The sequence below is a fragment of the Balaenoptera musculus genome, chromosome 8, assembly GCF_009873245.2.
Source record: "Balaenoptera musculus isolate JJ_BM4_2016_0621 chromosome 8, mBalMus1.pri.v3, whole genome shotgun sequence".
Lineage (NCBI taxonomy): Eukaryota > Metazoa > Chordata > Mammalia > Artiodactyla > Balaenopteridae > Balaenoptera > Balaenoptera musculus.
Window position 1 is genome coordinate 84,067,806 of NC_045792.1, and position 27,715 is coordinate 84,095,520.

The 27,715-nt window shown below is 36.5% G+C and overlaps 1 protein-coding gene across 4 annotated transcripts in view; it reads left to right on the forward strand.

The window, feature by feature from the left end:
- Positions 1-27,715, forward strand: part of HIPK3 (homeodomain interacting protein kinase 3) — a 95,102-nt gene that overhangs the window by 31,098 nt on the left and 36,289 nt on the right. The window lies entirely within an intron of this gene.

A 27,715-nucleotide genomic window follows, 5' to 3' on the forward strand; every position in this document is an offset into this window, starting at 1 on the left:
GTGGATGGACCTAGAGACCATCATACAAAGTAAGTCAGAAAGACTTACTTTATGGAATCTAAAAAAAAAAAAAAGGTTCTGGAATATATATGGAATCTATAAAAAAAAATATATGGAATCTTAAAAAAAAAAAAGGTTCTGAAGAACCTAGGGGCAGGACAGGAATAAAGACGCAGACGTAGAGAATGGACTTGAAGACACAGGTGGGGAAGGGGAAGCTGGGACGAAGTGAGAGAGTAGCATTGACATATATACACTACCAAATGTAAAATAGATAGCTAGTGGGAAGCAACTGCATAGCACAGGGAGATCAGCTCGGTGCTTTGTGACCACCTAGAGGGGTGGGATAGGGAGGGTGGGAGGGAGACGCAAGAGGGAGGGGATATGGGGATATATGTATACATATAGCTGATTCACTTTGTTGTACAGTAAAAACCAACACACCATTGTAAAGCAATTATACTCCAATAATGATGTAAAAAAAACCCCCCACAAACACAAGAGAAGGTAGGAAAAGAAACAAAGGACAGAGGGAACAAGTGAACTCATATTAAAAAGAAAAAAATTTAGGCATAAAATCTGCTCAAGCAGAATAGAAATTCCTACTGCAAAGTTCCGTGCTAAAGACATTGGTTATTTTTATTGTTAATAGAGGACCTGAAGGAATGATAGGTGATCAGTGATGATTAAACAGAAGTCTAAATATTGAGAAAGGGTTTATAGTAATTTTTATACATATCTTTGGGCATTTTTCAGCACTTAAGAGAACTAGCTTTTTAATGACACATCTTATGTAACTGAACATTTAGAAAAGTTATAAAAATTCAGATTAGTGATTTTAAGACTTAAACACACTTCCATGGCTGCCACAAATGTTCATACCACTTTTTCATAACAAGTTTTATTATGGTCTTTCCATATATGCTTTAGGTAAATGTTGTTTTGGTGTTGGTGCTATGGGTGGAATTTGAAGAAGAAAATAATTTCTGTGTACTACAGTGTCATGATTAACGCTAGCCTGGAGTACAATAGATGGTCTTGAGGGTAGCTAATGATTACTGTGATTCAAAGTATCTTCTTTAGTTTGTAAATGTTTTTGAATTCATAGTCTTTTTTTTAAAATTTATTTTTGGCTGCGTTGGGTCTTTGTTGCTGTGCGCGGGCTTTCTCTAGTTGCGGTGAGTGGGGGCTACTCTCCATTGCGGTGCGTGGGCTTCCCATTGCGGTGGCTTCTCTCGTTGCGGAGCACGGGCTCTAGGTGCACGGGCTTCAGTAGTTGTGGCACGTGGGCTCAGCAGTTGTGGCTCGCGGGCTCTAGAGCGCAGGCTCAGTAGTTGCGTTGCACGGGCTTAGTTGCTCCACGGCATGTGGGATCTTCCCGGACCAGGGCTCGAACCTGTGTCCCCTTCATTGGCAGGCAGATTCTTAACCACTGCACCACCAGGAAAGTCCCTGAATTCGTAGTCTTATAATTTTGGGAAATTCTTTTCATTTCAGCCTAAATGAGTTTATGGTCTTGGTGTATTCTGGAACCCCACGAGCCCCAACAGAGTGGGCAGATATAGGATCTGCCAATATTGGCCATTATTAATAAGTTAGTAAATAGATGAACACATGCAGTTTATTGTTGGAAATTGTTAGAACATGAGGATTATATATTTAGGCCCAACACGGGGTAGTTATTTTCTGGTATTGCATCTGCCTTTGTACTATACCTCTCACCCTGATTAGCTTTTTGCAAATATATGCCTTGTACCCAGGACAAGATAAAGCAGAAATTAGCTACTACAAAAATCAGCTCCAAACATATGTTCTACCATTAATAGTTTGTCAGAAGGAAACCCACATTTATGTCACTTGGTGATAATTAAGTTTACTAAAATATATGTTGAAATTAGGAATATAGCCTAATTTACCCTTTATATTCCTGATGTTATAATTTTTAGTATTAGAGTGCTAGATACTGTTCTTAAAACCTTTTATTTTTTTTTAATTTATTTTTTATTTAAAAAATTTAAAAAAATTTTATTAAAAAAATTTTTTTTAAATTTATTTTTATTTTTTGGCTGTGTTGGGTCTTTGTTGCTGTGCGCAGGCTTTTCTCTAGTTGAGGCGAGCGGGGGGTGCTCTTCGCTGCGGTGCGTGGGCTTCTCATTGAGGTGGCTTCTCTTGTTGCGGAGCATGGACTCTAGGCACGTGGGCTTCAGTAGTTGCAGCACGTGGGCTTAGTAGTTGCGCATGCGGGCCCTAGAATGTGTGGGTTTCAGTAGTTATGGCGTGTGGGCTCAGTAGTTGTGGCTCTTGGGCTCTAGAGCGCAGGCTCAGTAGTTGTGGCACATGGGCTTAGTTGCTCGCGGCATGTGGGATCTTCCCGGACCAGGGATTGAACCCCTGTTCCCTGCATTGTCAGGTGGATTGTTAACCACTGAGCCACGAGGGAAGTCCCTTAAAACCTTTTAGATGTTTTAAAAGGTATTGTAGTGTGGCACTGTAGTGAGTCTTAATTGACATCTTCTGTAATTAGGTTTATTTGATCCTCTGTGCTCTTGACAATTTTTTTTTCAATTTAATGTAACTCAAGATTAGCTTTTAGTTAATTTTTTTCTGGAAAAATTATTTTAATATCTGATTTAACAGCATGAGAGGAATGGTGTTGTTTCCCTCTTGCCTTTGTATTCTGTGGATTCTGTCTTAGGAGCTTTTAGAAGTCAGCTAGCGTATTATATAAACCCCCAGGCTCCAGCTGCTTGGGCTCTATTTTTAGTTCACTTGTTAGTAAATGACTTCATTATATTTGGGTCCTGCATTATTAGGCATATCAGATTTAGTTATGTGTGATACCTAGACTCCTTTTCTTTATTTGAAATCTTTTGGATGAGAGTAAAAAAGAGCTCTATTTTTTGTACTTGAGATGATCTGTTTATTAAATGTTTCAAGAGAGTAAAGGAAATCCTTTAAAAAGCAGTCTAAGACACTAAATATTTTATGATATTGGTTTTTAGCATTAGACCTTTGCACAAATATTACCCTCTTTTGGGAATGGAAAAATAAGCTATGAATAATTGCTAAGTGCAACTAGTAGTTTCTAATTTGTTTTTATACATACATTTCAAGTAAATAATTTACCTGAATTTCAGAAGCTATACAATTGCTAAATTACAGGTTCTGTGTTTAGATTAAAAAAAATGAGGCTTTTATTTGTAAAAAGAGTAGTTGGTGTTGCTTGGATAACAAAAATTTAAAAATGGAGTTTGTCAGTTGGATCAAGAGTTAGAAGAGTTTGTAAATACTATGGTAGATTGGTAAAAATGTAATGTAGCCCTTAATCAGCTAGTGTTTTAATGTCTAGTATAATTTTGCGTAAAAATAGCAGGTAACCATTATTTTTCAGTATTTGTACTTTTTATTTGGAGCTTTGTCAATTCTGCCTTAGTTTTTTTTTTTTTAATATTTACTTGTTTATCTATTTATTTATTTATGGCTGCATTGGGTCCTTTTTTTGAATTTTATTTAATTTATTTTTTTATACAGCAGGTTCTTATTAGTTATCCATTTTATACATATCAGTGTATATATGTCAATCCCAGTCTCCCAATTCATCACACTGCATTGGGTCTTAGTTGCGGCACGCGGGATCTTTCGTTGCAGTGCACAGGCTTCTCTCTAGTTGTGGTGCGTGGGCTCAGTAGTTGCAGCGTGCAGGCTCCAGAGTGTGCAGGCTCAGTATTTGCGGCGCATGGGCTTTCTAGTTGTGGCATGCAGGCTCCAGGGCATGTGGGCTCTGTAGTTGTGGTGCAGGGGCTCAGTAGTTGCAGCGTGGGCTTAGTTGCCCCACGGCATTTGGGATCTTAGTTCCCTGACCAGGGATCGAACCCGGTCCCGTGCATTGGAAGGCGGATTCTCAACCCCTGGACCACCAGGGAAGTCCCTCTGCCTTAGTTTTTGTTATAAACCTGATTAGGCAATAAGCAGAAGTGTCTCATACTTGATTTTTTTTTACTCTTTGTTTAAAATAGATTGCATTTAAAAAATGAGGGACTTCCCTGGTGGTGCAGTGGTTAAGAATCTGCCTGCCAGTGCAGGGGACACGGGTTCGAGGCCTGGTCTGGGAAGATCCCACATGCCATGGAGCAACTAAGCCCGCACCCCACAACTACTGAGTCTGAGCTCTAGAGCCTGAGAGCCACAACTACTGAGCCCACGTGCCACAACTACTGAAGCCTGCACGCTCTAGGGCCCGTGCTTCACAACAAGAGAAGCCACTGCAATGAGAAGCCCACACACTGCAATGAAGCGTAGCTCCCGTTCGCCGCAACTAGAGAAAGCCCGTGTGGAGCAACGAAGACCCAACGCAGCTAAAAAATAAATAAATTAAAAAAAGAGAAAAATTAAAAATTGCTAAAAAAAAAAAAAAAAAGAAAGCAGGAAGTGAAACTTACCAAATTAAATATTTTTGAGCTAATCACAGTGGGAATACACATAGCCCAGGTTCCAAAGTAAACGATTTGCATTTAAACACAGGTTCATGTGTTATTCTATTTCTTTGAACTGTGCAACACAGAAGCATAGTAGGGATATCTTAAAATAGACAGCGGATAGTGGCCAGAAATTGTTGACTACTATAGATGGTGAGGCTGTCTAGCTCTTGTAGTGATATAAGCCAGAAGTACATGCTAAGGGCATTGATTTGCTCAAGGTCAGCATGTTCTAAATTCAGCTGCTTGAGTATGGTTTCTGTCAAGAACACGTAGGGCTCTTGAATGCATAAAAGGTTTTAGCAGCAGAAGGTGCTGTATTTATGAGGTGTGGTGGCAACATTCAGGTCATAAATATCTTTTTCTTCTTTTTTAAATATAGAATTTTAGCCTGTGGTTCTGAGTCATTTCAGAGCATAGAGACAGGAAAGTGGGCTGGAAAGTAACCTGTATAGCGGTTGTATTCTTTGCTGCTTATTTTTAGCATTAGTTGTTGTTGAAGTAAATGCTGCTCTTTTCCATGTGACAGATGACAAAGAGATATGTAATGGTAAAAAACAATTCAGGCTTATCAGTTTTGGTTTAGGGCATTCCCAGCCCCTCATGCCTTTTTAGACCCTGAAGTATCAAAGACAAAGTTCCTGTAACAAAATTAAGGCACACAGAATGATCCATAAAAAAATAACTAGTATTTTATATAGGGTACTTTATAATAACAGAAGATTGTGTATGTATACGGCATCCTTTTTTCAAGTGCTTCTACATATAATTCCTAGTTTATTCCTCATGTCTCAATCTCTGTGTTCTTAGATAGACGCTTGGTGGAATTCCTATTTAATAAATAGAAAACTGAGGCTTATACAGTTCACACAGGTCCAAGTTTACAATGCAAGATTAACACAATTTTTGTTGAGCCCTTTTTGTGTACTGGCACTGTGCTAGGTGCTAGGGATACAGATAAAACATGGTTTCATCATTTAATGGAGGAGAAAAATAGTTTGTCTCAAGAAGTTCTAGGGTAGAAGCGTGTGCAGGGTGCTGTGGGAACCCAGAGGAGAGCCCTTAGCCTAATGTGAGGGTTCAGAGAGGGTGTCTGGGGAAAGATGACCCTTGACTTGAATGAGACTTGAAAGTAGAGAAGGAGTTAGTATTGACTAGTCTTTTTTTTTTGTTTTTGGCTTGCGGGATCTTAGTTCCCAGACCAGGGATTAAACCCGGGCCACAGCAGTGAAAGCGCCAAGTTCTAACCACAGGACCTCCAGGGAATTCCCAGGATTGGCTAGCCTTAAGGAGTGTTCTCTCACAAACTCACCCTTACCTTAGAGCTCAGTATTGGCTGCAATTGCTGGCAGCTTCTTCTCTGTATCATAAAAGTTGTTTTTGCTTAAGAATCTTTATTAGACAAATAAAAAGTTGTCAACTGGGTTTCGTTTTAACAGAAGTTTTAACAGAAGATTCCAAAAGTCTAGAATGAAGTGGTTTTCAGTGCCATACATTGTGGTCACAGACATAGATTACTTTACTACTATATCAGGCCTTCAAATAAAAATTTTGACAGAGCTCTTAAAGTTTTTTTTTTTTTAAACACCTTTATTGAGCTATAAATCACATGCTATGAATTTTACCCATTTAAAGTGTACAATTCATTGTCTTTTAGTGTATTCACAGTTGTGCATCATCACCACAATTTTAGAACATTTTCCTTACCCCTCAAGAACCCCGATCCCTTCTCCCCAGCACTCTTTAGCCATCTTTCCACAATCTTCCCACCTCTAGCCCTAGGCAACAAAAAATCTACTTTCTGTCTCTACAGATTTGCATTTTCCAAACATCTCATGAGTGTAATCATACAGTACGTTGTCTTTTTTAACTGGCTTTTTTCCACTTAGTGTCATGTTTTCAAGATTCATCTATGTTGTAGCATGTATCAACACTTCACTTTTTTTTTGTTGTTGCCAAATAATTCCATTGTATAGATATACCACATTTTATGTATCCATTCATCAGTTGATGGAGACCTCAGTGCAAAGATATGTGAATGGAAAACTCTAATATAGCCCCATGATTAAGTCTTTCATTCAAAACATTTAGTGCCTATAAAGTGTAAAATATTGTGCTGAGTGCTGGTTATACATTGAGGAGCAAAAATATAGACCCTACCATTATGATGTTTACAATCTAATGTGTAGATAACCAAAAAGTAAAGTAATGGGAAAAGAACAGGGAGAGAGACTAACAGGATACTTACTTTTTTTGTTTTGTCTTGTTTTTTAACTTTTTACTTTGCAATAATTTTAGACATAAAAACGTTGCAAAAATAGTACAAAGAATTGTATGCAGATTCTCCAAATGTTTCAAATAGAAGCATTTTACCACCTTAGTTTTATCACCCATTCTTCTTTTCTTTCCCTTCCTCCATTCCTCCCTCCCTTCCTTCCCTGCTCTCTCCCTTCCTCCCTCCCTTCCTCCCTTCCTCCCTTCCTCCCTCCCTCCTTTCCTCCCTTCCTCCCTTCCTCCCTTCCTCCCTTCTTCGTTGCTGTGTGAGGGCTTCCTCTAGTTGCGGCGGTGAGCAGGGGCTACTCTTCATTGTGGTGCGCGGGCTTCTCATTGCGGTGGCTTCTCTTGTTGTGGAGCACGGGCTCTAGGCGCGCAAGCTTCAGTGGTTGTGGCACGTGGGCTCAGTAGTTGTGACTTGCAGGCTCTAGAGTGCAGGCTCAGTAGTGGTGGCGCACAGGCTTAGTTGCTCTGCAGCATGTGGGATCTTCCCGGACCAGGGCTCAAACCTGTGTCTGTGTCCCCTGCATTGGCAGGCGGATTCTTAACCACTGTGCCACCAGGGAAGCCCATATCACTCATTCTTTTTCTGTGTGTGTGCACATACAGATACACAGGTATATTTTTTCTGTTGTTACAGTGTTTGAGAGCAAGTTTTAGATATAAAGCCCCTTTACCTCTAAATAATTATATGTAAGAGAATGTCCTTATGTTTAGGAATACACAGTATTCTTAAACATAAGGACATTCTCTTGCATAACCCCAGTGCAATAATCAGAATCATCATTGGTTAACATCAGTATTACTGATTTGATGAACTGTTTGAACTGCTCAATACTATTTGATTTGAGGAAATGAAAATCAGTTTAGTACTAGTAGCTTATTTATAGACTTAATTCAGATTTTGCCAGTTGTCTTACTGTTGACTTTTTTCTTGCCCAGAATTCAAGTTCACACATTGCAATATATATATACAGTGGTATACTACTCAGCCATAAAAAAGACTGAAACTTTGCCATTGCAACAACACGGATGTACTTCGAGGGTATAATGCTAAGGGAAATAAGTCAGACAAAGAAAGACAATACTGTATGATAACACTTATATGTGAAATCTAAAAAATCAAACTAGTGAATGTAACAAAAAGGAAACAGACAGATATAGAGAACAAACTGGTCATTACCACTGGGGAGATGGGTTGGGGGAGGGGCAAGATAGGGGTAGGGGGTTAAGAGGTACAAACTGTTATGTATAAAATAAAGATACAGCGATATATTGTAGAACACAGGGAATATAGCCAGTAGTTTATAATAAGTATAAATTGAATATAACCTTTAAAAATTGTGAATCACTATGTTATACACCTGTATATACTATTGTACATCAACTATATCTCAATGTAAAAAAAATCACACATTGCATTATTTGCCACGTATATCTCTCTAGTGTCCTCTTATCTGGATTAGCTCCTTATTTTCTTTGCCTTTCATGATCCTGACACTTTTGAAGAGTACTGGCCAGTTATTTTGTAGAACTTCCTTAGTTTGGATTTGTCTGATGTTTTCATGTTATGTGTTTTAACTTACAGAACTGATGTTTTGTTCTCACATATCGGGAGGCACATGTTGTCAATTCGTCCCATTACTAGTAATGTTAACTTTGATCACTTGACTGAGGTGGTGACTGCCAGACTTTTCTACTATAAGGTTTTTTCTTTGTAATTAATAAGTATCTTGTGGAGAGATACTTTGAGACTATTCCTATATACTGTTTCTCATCTTATTTTCACAGGCCAATTTTAGCATCCATTGATGACTATGGCCTTTAACAGTTATTAAGTGTGGGGTTGCAAAATGATGATTTTCTAACTTTATCATTATCATTCCTCTGTGTAAGGAATTCTCCTGTAAGGAAGAGCTTTCCTTCACTCTGTTTGTTCTTGTATAGACTTATAGATTCATATTCAATGGGTTATAATCTATTACTTGTCATTTGTCTTACTGCACAATTGTCCTAAACTGTCTAGTAAGAAGAGCCTTTTTAAGCTTGCTCCTGTATCCCTTTGACATGGCCCTGTCCTTCCTTGAGAGCTTACTTGCTGACAGCACAAGATGTTCCAGGCTTACTTTGTACTTTTCCTGCTCCATGCTTGGTATTGGCCATTTTTCTAAGGACCGTTGGTTCCTGTTATTGGAGATAATGGTATTTAGGAAACAAGATCTGGATGCTAGTCCCAGATGTGCTCATTGGTACTAGGGTGTTACTGCTTTTAGGTCCTTTGAGTGGCAAAGCTAGAAGATGTGTGTGTGTGTTTGTGTTAGTGTGTATATGTAATTCTGTAATTCTGTATCTATCTGTTTATGTATTAAAACAATGAATTCATACTGATATGTTTAGGTCTGACACCTCAGAGTTCATTCTGTCCTCTTCCTTTATTTATGATCTCTTCTCTGACATGAAGGAACTTGGCTCTCATTATCCACAATGTTACTTCTTTGCTCAATTCTAGAATACACTTCAAGTAGTTTTGGAATTGCTAACCCATACCACTGCTAATTTACTAGCTGGAGTATGGATTTATTTATAGTTGGTTTTATTCTTTAGCCTTAGACTTGGAGGATGTATTCAAAGTACTGGGTTCCAAAGTTACTTAGGTTAGTTCTTCCTCAGCTCCCCTTTCCCCCATCTTCAATGTGATTGTTATTTATTTGAAATATAATTAAGTTCATTTCATTGTATTCCATTTTGGGTCCTTTATATCCTTGTTTATTTATTTGACTATATGAAACATTAACATAGTTCTGAAAATCAGAGCAATATTAAAATATTATCTCAGAAGTGTCATGCCCCCTCTTCCATGACTTCCCCTCATTCTTTCTACCTCATTCCTACCCAACCCCTTTTGGTAATCATAATCATTGGTTTTTTAATTTATTCTGTGTGTGTGTGTGTGTGTGTGTGTGTGTGTGTGTGTTTGGCAGTGGGTGCAAGTAAGCAGATAAATGTCTCAGTTCCCCTTTTATAAGAAAGATAACATACTGTAGATACCCGTTTGCGCTTGGCTATTTTCCCTTAACAGTGTTTCCTGGAAATCGCTTCATGTCAATTCACAGAGATCTTTCTCATTCTGTTTTGCTACTTAATAGCACTTTATTGTGTGTATTACCATAGTTTATTTAGCCTTTTTTTCTTTTTTTTGGCTGCACCACACGACTTGTGGGATCCTAATTCCCCAATCAGGGATTGAACCTGGGCCCTCAGCACTGAGAGCACAGAGTCCTAACCTCTGGACCTCCAGGGAATTCCTAACCACTTTTCTAATTATTGTGTATCCCAATTACAAACAATTGCAAAGAATAACTCTGTACATATGTATTTTTGTCTTGTTGGAGTTGCATCTTCAAGGTAAATTTCCAGAAGTGGAATTAGTCAAAAGGTAAATACATGTGTAGTTTTGTTAAATATTGCCAAATTCTTTTCAGTAAGGACTGTATAAATTTGCATTCTCATCAGCAACGTATGATAGTGCCTCCTTCTCTATTGCCTTGCCAACAGAATGTGTTGTCATTCTTTTAAAATTTTGCCAAGCGTGGTATATCTGTGGTATTAATTTGCATGTGTCTTATGAGTGAAGTTAAATATCTCATGTTTAGGGATCATTTTAAAATTATAGGGTGTGTGTGTGTATGTGTGTGTGTGTTTGTGAATTGCCTATTCATATCTTTTGCCCATTTTTCTATCAAGCATTTGGTCCTTTGTCCCTCAGATTTTAAGATTTCTTTATATATGAGGGATATTAGCTCTTTATGTATGATATATGTTGCCCTTTTTCTTTCATTTTGGTTTCATTTTTTATGTTTTTTGCCTTGTGAAAATTTTGTGTGTGTGTGGTCAATTTTATCAATCTTTTATTGCTTCTGGATTTTAAATCATAGTTAGAAAGCCTTTTTCCTACACCAAGTTTAAAGAAGCATTTGCCCTCTTTTCTTCTAGTACTTATTGAGATACTTTTTTAGCATTTAGATTTCTAATCCATTTCGAGTTTATTCTTGTAATTGGTGTGAGGTGTGGATCTAATGTTCTTTTTCCAAATAGCTAATCAGTTGTAGGGACCTACTTTAGATTGGGTGGACAGGGAAAAAGCTATAAGGACATGATATATTAAACTAAGATCTGATGGGAGCCTGTCATCCACAGTGGTTGGAATGAGAGCCCTAGACAGAGGAAAGAGCACACGTGAAGGCTCTGAGATTAGAAAGAGCTTGGTTAGGTAAAGAATCTGAAAGCCTGCCAATGAGAGTTCGGCCTGTTGGAGTGGGTATAGTAGTAGAGGTGTGACTTGAGGTTGGAGGGAAGCCACAATATGGTTTATGTCTTTATCTCTCTGGCTGCTCTTTCAAGGGGGAAGGGGACAAGAATGAAAGTAGGAGTAGAAAAACCATTAGGAAGGAGGCATTAAAGTAATCAATCCACAGAGAAGAGGCGGTGCCAGTGGAAAGAAATCGATAGGTTTTGAGATACGTTTTAGTATTAATGTGTCTATTTTGTTTTTTACTAGAATTAATTTTTTTCCCTTGAGGTAGATGCTTTGTTATGGTTGATATTTGTTGACTTAAATTGTGTGTGAGTTTGGACAAACACCTGACTTCCATGGCCTCAGCTTTCTCATTTGTCAAATAGGAATGTCATTATGATTCAGAGTATATTTCTATATATATGCACTTAACCTGGAAAGCTCTACTAGACATGACTGCCTGAATCAGAGGAAGTGAAATAATAGCCTTTAAAAAATTTTAAGCTAAATCATGACATTTTGTTTTTAAAGTTAAGTTATTTTAGGCTGTTTTTATAATTCCCCTGAATCAATGGTTATTGTTTACCCCCTAGAAATGACTACTTCTTCTTATCATATATTAAGAAAAATATTTAAACAAAAACAGTGTTACAGAATACATTGTTTTGCAATTTGCTTTTGGTTAACTGTATATCTTTGGACTTTTTTTTAAAATCTAAGTTTCTATAGAGTAATCTTACTCTATGAAACTATTTAAATAGAAATTTCACGTGTGACCTCCATTTAGATACTAATTGAACACATCAACTGTAAAGAGACAGTTATAAGGCAGTAGAGAAAAATGGGATGTCAGATGATATTAAGGAATTAATGAATTTTTTAATGTGTGATAATAGAATTGTGGTTATTATTATTAAAGTATCTCTTAAAGTTTTATATGTTGAGGTATTTTTAAAAAAAGTTTTCTAGGACTTCCCTCGTGGTCCAGTGATAAAGAATCCACCTTCCAATGCAGGGGACGCAGGTTTGATTCCTGGTCGGGGAACTAAGATCCCACATGCTGCAGGGCAACTAAGGCTGCGTGCCACAACTACCGAGCCCTTGCACCTCAACGAGAGAACCCACGTGCTGCAAACTACAGAGCCCATGTGCTCTGGAGCCTGCGTGCCACAACTAGAGAGAACAAACAAACAAACATACAAAAGCCCAGCACGCCACAACTAGAGAGAAGCCCGGGCAACGCAACAAAGATTCCTGCATGTTGCAACTAACACCCAACACAGCCCTCCTGCCCCCCAAAAAAAGTTAATTTTTTTTTATTTTTTTATTTTTTACCTGCCCCATGCAGCATGTGGGTTCCTAGTTCCCTGACCAGGGACCGAACCCGTTCCCCTTGAACTGGAAGCTCGGAGTCTTAACCACTGGACTGCCAGGGAAGTTCCCTGTTGAAGTATTTATAAATGTAATATACCTGGGATTTTCCAACTACCACCTAGTGGGTAGCCATTATAATTTTAGAGTCGTTTTGTTGATGCACTGGTAATTTTTGAAGCTGGGTGGTTGGTAGATGGTGGTTCAACTGTACGTATTTGAAATTTTCTACAATAAAAAGTAAATAAATGCAGTTAGGTCTTAAACACTTTCAAATTAAATGCCAAAAACAGTTATCATAGTTCTTAATATCCATGGAATATACTGGTAGTTTCCTAGAGTGTGGCTTTAATCAAAAGCAGTTTTGGGTGTGGGGGAGGGATATAAACTTCAAAGTGTAAGATTCAAAATGTTTGTTTGATTAAATAGAATTGAAATTAGATCTTTTATGCCTTTACCTTGCTAAACTTTTTTTTTTTTTGGCTGCATCGGGTCTTTGTTGCTGTACACTGGCTTTCTCTAGTTGTGGTAAGTGGGGGCTACTCTTTTTTGTGGTGCGCGGGCTTCTCATTGCGGTGGCTTTTCTTGTTGCGGAGCACAGGGTCTAGGTGCACGGGCCTCAGTAGTTGTGGCTCACGGGCTCCAGAGCGCAGGCTCAGCAGTTGTGGCACACGGGCCCAGCTGCTCCGTGGCATGGGGGATCCTCCCGGACCAGGGCTCGAACCCGTGTTCCCTGCATTAGCAGGTGGATTCCTAACCACTGCGCCACCAGGGAAGCCCACCTTGCTAAACTTTCATGAAGTTTTTGATAATAATATTTTAGTTGCAACTGTGACTAAGTTCCTTTAGTTTCACGATTGAGTGATTTAAGTCACTTTAAATACTTTCAGATCAACGTGACTAGCTAAGATGCTTTCTGAATTTTAGTTAACTCCTCTTTTTTCTTTTTACTTAGTTTTAGACAATTTTCAATTTCTAATAGGTAAAAAATAGAAATCTTGATTATTGATGGGAATTAAAAAAACATTCTTTTACATTTTGTTTTAGAATTATTTTACTGAATTATAATTTGAGATATATTAATATTTAGGAAGGAATGTTAAACATAATTATTCTAAAAATTGCTACATAATATTAGACCACTTTTGTACTTAGCTAACCCCTTTCTTTATGTATTTCACTCTGAAAAATTTTGTCCATACCGCTACCTACATATTAGAAAAACAAATTGATATCTGTGCTATATCATCTTGAGCTAACAATTTGGTGGCCAAAATTATTTTTAATATGGAAACTATTTTTCATTATTTGTTGTGAAAAAACACATAACATAGTATTTACTATCTTAACCATTTTTAAGCATGCGGTTCAGTGGTGGTAAGTATGTTCACGTTGTCGTGAAATGGATTTCTAGAACTTTTCATCTTGCATATCTGAAACTCTATACTCATTAAACAACACCTCCCCTTTTCTCCCTCTCCCCAGCCCCTGGTAACTATCATTCTACTTTTTCTACTTTCTGTTGCTATGAGTTTGACTATTTGAAATATCTCATGTAAGCAGAATCATACAGTCCTTGTCTTTTTGTGCCTGGTGTATTTCACCTAGCATAATGTCCTCAAGATTCATCCATGTTGTAGCGTGTGACAGGATTTCCTTCATTTTTAAGGCTGAATATATTTTATTGTATGCATATACCACATTTTGTTTATCCATTCTTCCATCCGTGGACTTTTGGGCTACTTCCATTTACCCTCCTCCCCTGCTGCCTCCTTCTTTGTTTTTGCCATCCTAATGGGTATGAGGTGATATCCCATGGTGGTTTTGATTTGCATTTCTTTAACTAGTGATGTTGAACACTTTTTCATATGCATATTGGCCATTTGATATCATCTTTGGAGAAATGTCTATTCTTTTGTCCATTTAAAAACTTACTTGTTATTTGTTGTTGAGTTGTAGGAATTCTTTATATATTCTGGTTATTAACCCTTTATCAGATATATTATTTGCAAATATTTTCTACCATTCTGTAGGTTAACTTTCCACTCTGTGTCCTTTGATGTACAAAATTTTTAAGTCTGATGTAGTGCTATTTGTCTGTTTTTGCTTTTGTTGCCTGTGCTTTTGGTGTCATAGCAAAAAAATCATTGCTAAACCCAATGTCCTGAAGTTTTCCTCCTTGATTTCTTCTAAGAGCTCTGTAGTTTTAGGTCTTAGGGTTTAGCTCCTTAATCCATTTTGAGTTAATTTTGGTATATAGTGAGTATAAGGATCCAATTTCATTTTTTTTTGCATTTGGATATCAAGTTTTTCAACATCGTTTGTTGAAGAGACTGTCCTTTCCCCATTGAGTGGTCTTGGTACCCTTGTAGAAGATCATTTGATCATATGCTTGAGGGTTTATTTGTGGGCTTTATATTCTATTCCATTGGGCTATTTGTGTTTATACCAATACCGCGTGATTTGATTACCATAGCTTTTGTAATAAGTTTTGAAATCAGGAAGTGTGAGCCCTCCGACTTTGTTCTTTTTCAGAGATGAATATTCGAGGTCCCTTGAATTGTTTTTATTTATATCATCATTTTCCCTCAAATTTGAGGTAACATTGTGAATTTTTTTTATTGATGTATATAATTGATACATAATATTATATTAGTTTCAGGTGTACAACATAATGGTTCAATATTTGTATATACTGTGAAATGATCACCACAATAAGTCATTAACATCTGTCCCCATACATAGTTATAAAAATACATATTGAGAATTTCAATGTTAAAACTACCTTTAATATATGTCACAATTTAAGAATGTAGATTGACCAGTGGGTATAGTCAATACATAATGCATTTTGTCTATGTTAACATTTTGATTCATCTTTCCTTTTCAGCTTTATAGTACAATTTACCCTCAGAGCATCCCTTGCCTAGTAATAATTTCTGAACATGCTGTGTACTTTTCACTCCTATTCCTTTGTCAAGGCCTGAATATCCTTCTCTGTTCTTCCTAAGAAAATTGTATTCATCCTTCAAGGCTTAACTTAGATGTTACCTCCTGGATAGTCTTTTCCTGAAGTACCCTGTAGTCATTCCTTCTGAGCTATATTTAGCATAGTAGGGTATTTATATGTGGAATAGGCACTCACTGAGCCTTAATTAGGAAATACTTACTCTTATTGTGAATTACTGGAACATAGACTCAAAATTTTAAAGTTGGAAGGGACTTTTGATATCTTCTTATATAATCCCCTACCCATACATGCATAACTTTTAATAGTATCCTAACACATTTATTTGTCCAACCTCACCCTGAACTCTTTTCAGTAATCACAGGAGACTTCCCTTTTAAAACTAGGTCCTGCTTAGACCCATGGGTACTTAAGGTGTGTGGGAGTATTTCATATAGTGGGATAAGTATAATAGGTCTTTTTGTGATGTCACTTTTTTGTGGTCTTAAATTTTAAGAAATAAATACTTTTTTGGGGTAATTACAGGTATATTATAGAAACAGATACAGAAGTTCATAGATGTCTTTTAGATGTCTAGACTGTTCTAAGGCCATGAGTTTATTCTTCTCTATGTAGTCTTTAAGTTTATATCGAGGGAAATTTTTTGGGGAATTACATGAAGTAGGCCTCTTTGTTTTCAGGCATCTTTCATTGTTAAAAAAATTTCCCCTTTGGTAACTAGAATTCTAACATATCCTCACCCCCACTTACGTAAAGTAACTGATTCTGCTAACCATAAGAAACTTGGTTAACAAGTGGATTAGATACATGTATTTTATCTGAGGAACATAAATATATCTCAGTTTAGAATCCTGAACTAAGGCTTCCCTGGTGGCGCAGTGGTTAAGAATCCACCTGCCAGTGCATGGGACATGGGTTTGAGCCCTGGTCCGGGAAGATCCAACATGCTACAGAGCAACTAAGCCCGTGCGCCATGACTACTGAGCCCGTGTACCACAACTACTGAAACCCATGCACCTAGAGCCCGTGCTCCACAACAAGAGAAGCCACCACAATGAGAAGCCCGCGCACTGCAGCGGAGAGTAGCCCTCACTCGCCACAACTAGAGAAAGCCTGTGTGCAGCAAGGGAGACCCAACATAGCCAAAAATAAATAAATAAATAAATAAATTTATTAAAAAAAAAAAAAAAAGAATCCAGTTGCCAGTGCAAGGGACACGGGTTCAAGCCCTGGTCCAGGAAGATCCCACATGCTACGGAACAACTGAGCCCGTGCGCCACAACTACTGAGCCTGTGCTCTAGAGCCTGTGAGCCGCAACTCCTGAACCCACATGCCACAACTACTGAACTACTGAAGCCCACACACCTAGAGCCTGTGTTCTGCAACAAGAGAAGCCACCGCAATGAGAAGCCCGTGCACTGCAACGAAGAGTAGCCCCTGCTCGCCACAACTAGAGAAAGCCTCTGTGCAGCAACGAAGACCCAATTTAGAACAAAGTGTATTAGTATCTTGCTTAGAGGACTGTCCTTGGGCTGTCTGTGCCAAGAGACTATAGTTTAGATAAGGTCTCTTTAAGTACCTAAGGAACTAAACTACTTCAAGAGAGAAAAGAGAATACGACTACTTTGCCTTGTACTAAATTCTGTCCATTTGGAAACAGCTTTGGAATTAATCTAGATATTCTAAGTATTAAATCCTGTAAAGGTTATTTAAGACCCCCTTCAGTTCTATGTGCCTAGGCACTTGTAACTTCTAATTTCATTTCTTCCCAATTTTCTCCTTACTTCCCTTCATCCTTCCTGAAATGAAATGAAAAATAATACGGCATTTCCCATATAATCATTTCTGTATTTTGAAGAGTCCATACTTTATTCTCCGTAATAAACTCTTCTAAGATAATCCCTTACTCAATTCTTTTATATGATGACAAATCAGTGCTTATGATTTCACAAATGATTTCAGTAATAACGAAAAAGAAACAACATGAAAAATATCATAGGATTTGGGTAGAACTAGCAGATTAGGAATTCTGAATTTTAATCCTAATTCTAGTACTGATTTACTTAGTATATGTGACTTGTGAGGAGGCTACTTAACTTTATATATTTGCACATTAATGGTTTAAAGCTGTATTATGATCCTCTTGCTGTATATGTGTGATGTTAAGTTATAAGATAACAGTACATAAATGCTAAGTAATACTAGTATGGCGTAGGACAAAATCATTTTGTAAAAGCTTGGTCACAAAGTGAGTTTGTTAATTCTGTTGATTTTAGATGTAAAATATGTAATAAATGTAATGCCATATGAACGGCTAGTCAGTAATTTTATGTCAGATTGGAATGACTGTATTCTAGAATTGACTATAGTAGTTATATAGAAATAGAAATAACTAACAGTATAGCAGGTTAAAAAGAAAACTTTTGTGATGGTTTTTAAAATTAAGTTGAATAAAAGCCTTTAATTCTAAGGTTATCAGTTTTTTCCCTTGTGCTATATAGCTTTGTTTCAAAGGTGTATATAGTGTCATGAATGTACTGTAATAGAATGTAATGACATCACGGATTAGATGTCGGTCCTGACCCCACGCACCTCAGAATGCATGTGCCTGTTTGTTTCTGAGTCTTCAGCATTTTCCCATGAATGGAATTCAGCACCCTGGATGTTATTAACAGAATGCCTGCTGCCACGGAAGAGTGCCAGTTCAGTGGCCAGTGAATAATTTAGTCATCAGTTGGTGTGGCAAGATTGTATTACTTAGGAGAGAATTTAATATGTGCGAAACTTTGACATTAAAAAGAACAAATGTGTTTTTCTTTTTGATAGAACAGTGAATTACAAAAAGTTTCAAATATATTTATCTAAAACCAGTGTACTAATTAAAATTTATTTGATTTAATGTTTTTAGAATTATAATAGTTATGGATGCTCACTGTCAGAAAAAATTCAGTAATACAGAAGGCTAAGAAGCAAAACAGGAACAGTTTTCCCCTTTATTGTGACTCTGCTTTATAATTTTTATAATATGTTTTATTCTTTAAACAGTTCTCTATGACGTACATTTCGTTTGTTTTCTGATAATGCTACCGGGAACCTTCTGGAAGTCCTTGGACACTTGTAGGTACATTTCCACAACATTTCTAGGAGGAGAATTGTTGGGTCAAAGGATATGTATGTTATGCTGCTGGTCACTGCCAATTTCCTTTCAGAAATGTTGTACCATTCCAGTGCACAGTCTTACCAATAATGTGTGAACGTGTCCTTTTCTTCACATTCTTGTCATCACAGGGTATTTCTGGTTTTTCAAATTGGTGGCTGTAAATAGGCAAAAAGCAAAATCATTTAAATTTTATCTTCACTCTTCACTACATTTTAAAAAGTTTTATATCTGTCTTCTCTGTCATACGTTGTACTGGTAGATACTCTTATGTGGGGAATGAGAATGTAAAAGTAAACAGAGTTCATATAAAAGCAGCATTTATTGACTGCTTAGTACCAGCCACTGTGCCAGAAACTTTTCATAATTACCCTTTATCCTTATAGCAACCGTGATAAGTGGTAGTACTGTCTTTATTTGACAAATGGGGAATTTGAGATTCAGATACGTTAAGCAACTTGCCCAGTGGTACACAGCTAATTGCAGAGCTGTGATTTGAGCTCAGTTCAGTCTATCCATTTTACCATGCTCCTTCTTCAGAGATTTCCCCTCATCCTCCTGAAACTCCTCTGCTGAAGGACACCAATGACTGGTTTGTTAATCACCAAATTTGGTAGATTTTTTTTTTGTTTAAAGTCCACATCTGGCTGGACCTCTGTCTTTCACTGCTGTTAGTGCTTTATTTTATTGAAATGTTCTGTACTGGTTTCCTAAACACTATACCTTCAGGTCCTTCTTTCACTTCTCTGACAAACTTTCTTGTTCATTTTTTCACCTCTTAAATGAGTACATTCTTCAGGGTTCAGTTTCGACCCCTTTCTCATTCAATATAGTTCCCTCTTGGAGATCTTACTCTCTCCCATGACTTCAGTTTGTTTGCTTAATATGGTAAATTTTCAAATACCTTCTTGTAGCCCTGCTCTCCCTTTGAACACCTAGTTTGTTTCCAATTATCTCCTTGGGCAGTCTCTGGATGTTACTAACTCATGTTCAAATGATTCATCTTTCTTCCAAAGTTTTCTCATCCTCCCATATTACATATCAAAATTATTAAAGGAACCATTTCCTTTGTTATTTAGTGTTGGCTGTTTCTGTGCTATGTATCTAATCATTGTATGACCAGATCCTATTGATTTTACCTCTGAAATATCCTCATATGTAAATTTTGCCATGCTCTTCTCACCGCCTTGTTCTGGTTTGGCCTTCTGTACTAGATTAGTAATTGATTTTTTAACCTATAGTGTCTGCCTCTTACTCTTCTTATCCTGCATTGTTAGAGGTGTGTTATGGATTGGTTTGAGAGATCACAGATGTGTGCACACACAGATATATTAGAAGACTTTTTTTTTTTTTTTTTAACTACTTTGCTCTTTTTTACCCCTTCAATTCTGATCAGCAAATGTCACAACCTAATGACCTTTTGGAAACCTAATTGTGGTGGCATCAAGATTATAGCATGCCTTTGTCCTTGAAATAGTTGTATACAATTGGAAGAGGCTGATAAAGTAATCAAAAAAAGGGATTAGAATACTTAAAAATGTGTGGGTAAAATGTTGTACTTAGGAAGCATTTGGTAACTTTCAGTAGTTTTTATCATACACCCCCTGATAGCACGAACCCTGTATATCTGTTATGTCAGGAGTCTGTCTGTGGTAAGGAGCTGTTTCATATTGTAGCAAAATGCTCCCTGGCATTATAAAATAAACGTGGATTTTTCCCTTTCCTTCCTGTAAGACTAAGTTAATCATCAACAGTTCCTAAAGATAAAAATATTTGTATTAAGGATGCTGGATGTACAAGCAAATAGTTAGAGGTGGAAACAGCTACATAGACATTTAGTCCAACTTACTTTATAGAAGAGACTAGTGAAATGCAATATACCTAAATGAGATTTGGCATATCAACATTTATAAATAACTCTTTTACATGTATGTAATAGGGGTGTATTTATAGATTTTGAGTAATAACAAAGTAATAATAAATTATTCTTTGAATCTAAGGATATAGATTCTCTGTAAATGGTAAGACATAATGGAAGAAATTGACAATCAGTGACTGCAAAAGTCATCTGAAAACAGGATATCATTTTCAAGCAAAATACTTTTAGAAGTATTTAGAAGGAATAAACTCATTGAATAAACTCATTTGAGTAATATGATGGTGAAGCTACGTAACGTGACAGAAATGTATTTGAATCTTTTAAAGATTTTATTTACTCTTAATTGCTTTTCATTAATATATAAGTCCTTCAGAGAGACTAATATGTCATTGAATTAGTAACAAGATTCTAAACACAATATAGTATTTTGGATATGATGATATTCCTTTTTTAGGGCTTATAAGAAAACTTTATACTTTTTAGTGGTTCATATGAGACACTAAATACAAAGTCTTTCAAAACAAGAAGGATAGAATTTAAGTAAAAAAACAAATGAAACATTATACTTATATCTGGTGCTAAATAATGCCAAATTATTTATTCACAGGTTCATAATTTCAGCTCTGCCACTTATTGTGTCCCTTAGAGCAAGTTGTTTAACCTTTCTGAACCTCAGTTTACTCATATGTAAAATAATATTAGCGACCTCAAAGGTTCTTATGAAGGTTAAACTCCATAATGCATGTAAAACAATACAGTCTTGGGACATTTTATAAGTAGAAGCTACTTTAAAAAAAAAGTGGTATGGTTTAAAGGAAATTAATAATGGTAACAAGATGATAAGGAGTCTCCCATAATTATTCCCTGGTGGCCTGCATTAGGTATATGTGCTGCTTTATTCTTTGGAGTAGAAACTGTGAAATCTTAGAAAAAGTAGTTGAATTTGTGTTAATATTGGTTAATACAGACATTTTGGGAGGAGGGGTGAACTTACGTTGACGTATAAGATACAGTACACAAATTTTAAGTTTACAGCTTAATAAATTACAGTGTGAACTGACCCATATAACCACTACCCAAGTCAAGTTTATTGACTGTTTGGCTGTTCTAGTTTGTGAAGTTTCTTTTGCCCAATTTTCTTTTTTTATACATTTATTTATTTATTTATTTTTGGCTGCATTGGGTCTTCGTTGCTGCGCACGGGCTTTTCTCTAGTTGTGGTGAGCGGGGGCTACTCTTCGTTGCAGTGTGCAGGCTTCTCATTGCGGTGGCTTCTCTTGTTGCGGAGCACATGCTCTAGGCGCGTGGCCTTCAGTAGTTGTGGCACGTGGGCTCAGTAGTTGTGGCTTGCGGGTTCTATAGCACAGGCTTAGTAGTTGTGGCACATAGGCTTAGTTGCTCCGCAGCATGTGGGATCGTCCCGGACCAGGGCTCGAACCCGTGTCTCCTGCATTGGCAGGCGGATTCTTAACCACTGTGCCACCAGGGAAACCCTTGCCTAATTTTCTATTTGCTTGGCTTTCTTATTGTTCATTTGTGGTTTTTAAAGTATATATTCTCTATATGAAACTTTTAGGAGAAAAATAACTTCTTCCATTCTATGGTTTGCTTTTCACTCTCTTAAGGCTGCCTTGGGTGAGTACATGGACTCTTTTAATACATAATAATCTTATTTTAAAGTAGTTTTATTTCTCAAAAATTTCCTTTATAATTAACACCGTTTGTGTCTTATTTAAGGGATCTTCATGTATTCTAGGTTCACTAAGATTTTTTTCTGCTTGTTTTCTTTTAAAACTTCTATTGTTTTACTTTTCACATTTAGCTCTGCTGTTTTTTGGGGATTGATTTTTGTGTATAGTATGAGCTAGGGATTAATGTACATTTTTCTCCACATGACTATCCCTTAACTGAGCACCGTTTATTATTCCACTACATGGAAGGGACAGTTTTGTCACAAACCAGGTGACCTTATATGTGTGGATCTGTTTTTGGACTCTTTGTTCTGTTATATTCATTTGTCTATTCTTATACCAGTATCACAGTGTCATTACCATGATTGATAGTATGAGTCCTTTTGCTTATTCTTCAAAGGATTGTTTTTGGTCCTTTGGATTTCTAGATGAATTCTAGAATGTGTCAATTCTACAAAAAATACTTTTATTTATTTTTAAAATTTATTTATTTATTTATTATTTAATTTATTTATTTTTGGCTGTGTTGGGTCTTCGTTTCTGTGCGAGGGCTTTCTCTAGTTGCGGCAAGCAGGGACCACTCTTCATCGCGGTGCACGGGCCTCTCACTGTCGCGGCCTCTCTTGTTGCGGAGCACAGGCTCCAGACGCGCAGGCTCAGTAGTTGTGGCTCACGGGCCTAGTTGCTCCGCGGCATGTGGGATCTTCCCAGACCAGGGCTCGAACCCGTGTGCCCTGCATTGGCAGGAAGATTCTCAACCACTGCACCACCAGGGAAGCCCTATTTTTGAAGTATATATATATATATATATTTACCCCTGGGAATGCTTGGGGAGTTATTTTCCTTCAGCACTTTAAAAGATGTTATAGTCTGGTGTCCATTATTTCTATAGAAAATTGGCTCCTTTGATGATGGTATGTTCTTCTTTCCCTTCTGGGTACATTTAAGGTTTTTTCTTTGGTTTAAGCAGTTGACTATGGTGTGTGTGTGTGTGTGAAATTCTGCTTGGCCTTATTTAAATCCCCTCCGTCCCCCGTATTTTATTGTGAAACTTTTCAAACTGAGAAATAATTTGAAAGGATATACAGTGAACATGCATATACTCACCACCTGGATTCTACAATTAAGATTTTGCTATATTGGCTTTATCACAGATATCCCTCTACCTATTTGTCATTCCATCTTTATTTCATGAGGGAATTCAAAGTAAGTTACAGACATCAGTACACTGTACCATTAAGCACTTAGGCATGCCTCTCATAAAATAGCTCAGTATTTATTTATGATTCTTTGTCTGGAAGTACATGTTATATACAGTGAAATGCACAAATCTTAAGCACTATCCCAGTGAGTTTTGACAAATGCACACACCTGTGTAACCCAAATTCCTATCGAGATATAGAACATTACCGTCACCCTAGAAAGTTCCCTCATATCTGTCCCTCCATCTCAGCCCTTTCATTCGTATCTACTGATCTGAGTTTTTTCATGACAAATTAGTTTTTCTGTTCTAGAACTTCATGTCAGTGGAACATACCTTTTGTCTAAGGTTTATGTCTCTCAACGTGAGGATTTTGTGATTTGTTGGTATTTTTGCTTGTATCAGTAGATCATTTCTTCTTATTGATGAGTAATTTTTCTGGTACAGGATTTCCAGGCCTACCTTATACTTTTCCCCACTCAGTTCTGGAATCAGCCATTTCTCCAAGGGGCCTTATTAGTTCCTTTTAGTATGGGAATGGTATTTAGAAATCAAGAATTTGTTTTTTTAACAAGTAGATTCCAGGTTTTTTTGCCGAAACTTTCTATCATTTCATTCATTCTCTTGAACTTCTTTTTTTTATCGTTATTTTAAAGTCCCTGTTATTATTTCAATAGGTAACTGTGAGGCTGCCTCTATTGATATTTCCTCCTTTTGTTTCTTTGCATTTGATTATAGTTCCTGTTAGGCTAGTATCTTTTTGTTTGTTTGCTTGTTTGTTTCTTTAGTACTGGACCTTGGGTATTAAGTGTTAGATAGTGTCACTCCTTTGGTATTCCTGCCAAATAGATAACCTGAACCTTCTCGTGAGGAAACATTAACTAAACACAAATTGAGGGAAATTCTACAAAATAACTGGTTTGTATTCTTCAAAATGACAGTATCATGAGAACCATCAAAATGCTGAGGAGCGCGTTCACTGTTTTCTCCTTATATTGTTGTCCACTCTGCGAAATAAGTATGAGGAAGTTTCACTGTAATTGAGGAAAATTCGCTTTTGGCATTGATTTTGATGATTAAGTTAGGATTCTATGGATGCTGAATTGATATAAAAGGAGAGGATAGGTATCATATCCGACAGTATCTTTTCGCCTTTAAGGCATTGCATTCTTGTCTAAAATGGAAAATTTGGCTGATTTGAGAATAAAATGTAATTGAGTATGCAACCATGTGAAGAATAAATTTTATTTTGGGGGAAAAAAATGTTGTGGAGCTCTTCCAGATAAGGGGAACTAAAGAGACGTGAGTCTGGGAGTTATTTATTTTTAAGAATTGTTTATTGTAAAAGAAGGCATTATTGAGACAACTGGCAAAATCTGAATAGTAGTATCACATTAATATTGATTTCCTGGTTTTGACGAATGCGCTGTAACTATGTAAGAGGCTCCCCTTGTTTTTAGGAAGTAAACACTGAATGAAGTATTTAAGGGTAAAGGGATACAGCGTCTGCATCTTAACTGTCAAATGATTCATAAAAATCATATTTGTGTGTGTGTATAAAAGAGGATAATACAAATGTGGTAAAATGTTAACATTTGGCAGATCTGTTTAAGGGTGTATAAGAATTCTTTGTATTAGTTTTGTAACTTTTCTATAAATCTAAAAGTATGTCAACATAAAATGTTATAAGGAAAAAAGTATGAGAAAAGTAGTTATATATTTGCTGAGTTAAGTGAAATTTAAGAATTTCACCTTTAAGAAATGGCATGCTCCAGAGTGCCACCAGGTTGTGTAAGAGATCACTCACTTGGTGAGTGATCTAATCTACCTGCTTGTTAATGCATAGGTATGTGGTCTTATGATTAAATAACGCATTTGCAATAGTTCATAAAATAAAATGATCTATCTACATGGTGTTGAGGAGCTTGGATTTTCACTGAGACTGTGTAGGTTTGTTTATAAGCCCTCCCACTTGCTGAGAGAACTTGGAAAGTTACTTCTGTGCTTTAGTTTCCTCTTGGCTACAGTGGGATAATACAGTACCCACCTCAGAGGATTTTGTTAGAATTTAATGAGATAATGAATATAAAACACTTAGCACAGAATCTGATTCCTCATTAGAGCTCAATAAACATTTTTGTTATTTTCAGTAATTTTGCAGAATTGAGTCATTTACTGCAATTAAATAATTTTTTTTGTCTGATTTAGTTTAAATACACTGTATAGATTATGAATTTCTGTTGGCATCTACTGATGATACATTATGATTTTAAATATATCTCATGGTCAAATAAATTTGAGAAATCCTGTATTGTTTTGTACTTCCCTCCTAATCACCTGTAGAATAAAGATTACAGCATTTGTCTTATTACCTCATAGAATAAAATATTTGAAAGGGTTGTAAAATACAAATGCAATGCAGATGTAAAATATTAATAATATAGTCCATTTATATGATCTGTGATAATTAGACATTGACTTTTCTACATCCAGTAGCATATAAACCAATATATAAAAAACAGACACTTTCAACCTCAGTTGCTGACATGTTTTTCCTTTATTTTCCAGATACTTTTCATATTCCCCTACCAAGCTTCTCTCTCTTGATATATGTTAATAACAATTTCCTCAGTTTTCTCTTCCATAAGATTGAATTTTGAGATCTTGCAACTGTTCTTGGTAGATAAAACATAAAATAAATAGGGCTGTCTGTAAATGAAATAAATTTCTGACTCCTACCTTTACAAAATATTAGCTATTGATCAGTCACAGATGTGCAAATTATTGATGTATACATCTTTTCGGTGTTGGGCTCTAAGCGATACATTTAGCATACTGGTAATGACTATTAAATCTTTGCTATCACCTATCCTCTACCTCTCAGGTTTTACATTTAATAGATTTTGAAGATATTTATTATTACTGCAGTTCTTTGTACTTGGCGCTTTGATCTGGAGGCGCTTTGATCTGGATCATTGTGCAGCATACTTAAAAGATTAAGTGGCCTTGCAATTAGGATATTTTTAATTGTGGTATTTTTAGTCTATGAGTCAAGCTACATTTGAATGAGTGTCTATTCTAAGAGCCTGTACTTTGATTACATTTGAACACGTTAATGAATAGTTGCAGTTACAGTCATAAAAGCAATCTGTGCGAATATCCAGTATTCTGTAGCGTTGTTATTGCCTACAGCAACAAGTTTCTTATCATGGTAAACACTCGTGACTTCAAAAAGAAAATATTTCTAGAAGTGATTGATTGGCTCTTTTGAAATTTATTCGCCTTTCTGAGAGTGTTGAAGTTTTGTTGGTTGCTTTAAAAAAGTACCATTCTGCAGGATATTTAAACAAGTGCTGATTAAGCTGGAAGTAAACTCCCTAGTATATTTTAACAGTCATCCTTCTTTAAAGTTCCAGTTGTACAAATGTTCTTTCATATTTTCATAAATTGTAGTTGCATTATGATTTGGAAGATTCTTGGAGGTATTCCAGTTCCCCTGTTGTACTTAGAGGAGTCTCCTTCGTGATAGCCCCTGCAGACAGTGTAGAGCCTCTCAGGGATACTTCCAGTATTCCTTCTCTCCCAGTGTCAGAGATTCTCAGTAGGAAATTGTTCCTGGTAATAAAAGGAAATAAAAAAATTGAGTTAACACTGATTATGTAGTTTGATGGTAATAATATTAGAAGAAAACACGAAATTCCTGTAAGATTTAGGTGACTGAAAAATTTTAAACATTGGTCTTTTGTTGTATTGTATGAGATGCTTGTTTTAGTAACAAGTATTATGGAAATGTATACTTCTCTCTCCTTTCCAGGTTGATTCCTCAGAGATAATTGCTGATAAAACTTGGGTGTGTATCCTTTGCTAGATTTACTGTGCTTGTATAAACACATGTTTATTAGTGCCTGCATTTTATAACCACTTTAGGTCTTTGCTGTCTTTTGCTAAGGGCTTTGCCTTGTAAGAATTTATTGAGTGCCTGACGTTATATTTATTAGTAATCACACCTACTGGATGGTCACATCTACTATTGAACTCATTTCCTTATTGCTTTTGTAAAAGGTTGTTGTAGTCATCTTTTGGAACACAGTATCTGCCAAAATAAGAGCCGTATTTTAACTGAGAAGTATCCAGCAGATGTCTGTGTATTTAACATGGAAGATTATTTATGGTTAAGATGAGTAAATGCTTAAAGATCAGGAAAAGGACTTAGTAAAATGTCAACTACAGTTCTTTTAACATAAGTGTATATCTCACATTTCCCGGTTAGTCTAAAAATCAAAGGTGATATGTTGAAAGAGAAAAGAACACATTAATGATAAGTATAGCATCTGAGTGGGAGGACTTCTAGTAAGATAAAAGTCTGATAGTTTTAGTAATCCTAGGAATTATTTATTTTAACAC